Genomic DNA, 1,784 nt, shown 5'->3' with positions numbered 1-1,784 from the left:
GACCCTCAAAGAGCTTACTGGGGACGAAGGACACCCCACACATGTCAACTAGCAATTCAGAATTAGGTATTTGCCAATGGAGTGTTATTGCCACCATGCTTGGAGGAAGAGACAAGAGAGCTTGTTTGGCTGTAGGAGAGAGAGAAGATCCTGAAGAACTGGAAGGATCTGGATGACCAGAGAAGAGGAAAAGGTGAGCAAAGATGCTGTGAAAGGAAGTGCTACTGGGGGTCTCATCTGTTTCCTCAGAGATACCATGGGTCCTCAGGACAGAGGCTGTCTCCCTTACCCTGGGGTGCCCACAGTGCTAGCACAAATCTGCCACACAATAGATCAGTCCTTAAAATACATCTGCTAAAGCAAATAGGTTCCAGGAGCTCATCTGTTTCCTCAGAGATACCATGGGTCCTCAGGACAGAGGCTGTCTCCCTTACCCTGGTGTGCCCACAGTGCTAGCACAAATCTGCCACACAATAGATCAGTCCTTAAAATACATCTGCTAAAGCAAATAGGTTCCAGGAGTGAGACAAACATGAGTTTGAGGAGGAGTCATGGGACTTTCAGCTCTCCCCATAAGACACAGAGATGAGCACCCAGGAGGTGTCCCTACTGGGTTCAACACACCTGCATCTCCTCACTTGTTCACCAGGTATCTAGCCAGATGTTGTGCTGTGTGAGGTGTCCCTACTGGGTTCAACACACCTGCATCTCCTCACTTGTTCACCAGGTATCTAGCCTACCACATGCCAGATGTTGTGCTGTGCATAAAAGATCACTGTAAACCCACTTTTGAACAGAGTTTTCTGTGTAACCACAGGTGCTAATCACTGTATACAGTAATGCATACATATAGTATTTAGAGTTAGAGTTTCTTTAGAAAAGCATTCTAAAATACACCATGACCCCTATGGGGAATAACAGAGTAATATCTGTAAAAAAAAAATGCAATACTCAATAAGTCTACTTTAGATATTTATTCTACATGTATACAAATGTGTACAAAAAAAGAGATGCAAGGCTTCATTCTAGCACAGACATTAATGAGAACAAAATATTGGAAACAAATTACATGTCTGACAGTAGTTGTTTAAATTATGGCCCATTCACATATAAATATTATTCAGCCAATAAAAAGAAAAAGGTAGCTTTATAATATAAAATAATAGAAAATGAACTCTGAAGTGAAAGAAGGAGGAGAGAAAACAATGAAATGCTTTATATGTAAAAAGTAGTGACAATTTAAAAAAATATATATGCTTTACCTTTGTACAGACTATCTCTGGAAATATATACACAAAAAACAGCAGCTGTGTTTATTTGGGGATAGAGGTAGGAACTAAGACCAACTTTTTACTGTATACTCTTTTGGAAGTTTTGGATTTTATACCAAGCACACATATTACCTATTAAAGAATGTATTTTGGTTTTCCAACATCACATTTCCCACTGACAAAAGCCAATGGTTACAGAACTAAATACCTAATTTCCATTGAGAAACCAAACTAACATAGATGGTTTCTTGACTTATGATGGGGTTATGTCCTGATAAATCCATCATCAAATTGAAAACGTCATAAGTCAAAAATACATATAATATGCCTAATTTACAAAAACGTCATAGCTTAGCCTAGCCTACCTCAAATGTGCTCAGAACACTTACATCAGCCTACAGTTGGGCAAAATCATCTAATACAAAGTCTCCTTTATAATAAAGTGTTGAATATCTCATGTAATTTACTGAATACTGTACTGAAAGAGAAAAACAGACTGGTTCATTGTTGCTG

This window comes from Galeopterus variegatus, unplaced genomic scaffold (assembly GCF_000696425.1).
Source record: "Galeopterus variegatus unplaced genomic scaffold, G_variegatus-3.0.2 Scaffold2728, whole genome shotgun sequence".
In the NCBI taxonomy this organism is placed as follows: domain Eukaryota; kingdom Metazoa; phylum Chordata; class Mammalia; order Dermoptera; family Cynocephalidae; genus Galeopterus; species Galeopterus variegatus.
The sequence above is the reverse complement of the archived record's forward strand: the minus strand, read 5'-3'. Positions refer to the sequence as shown.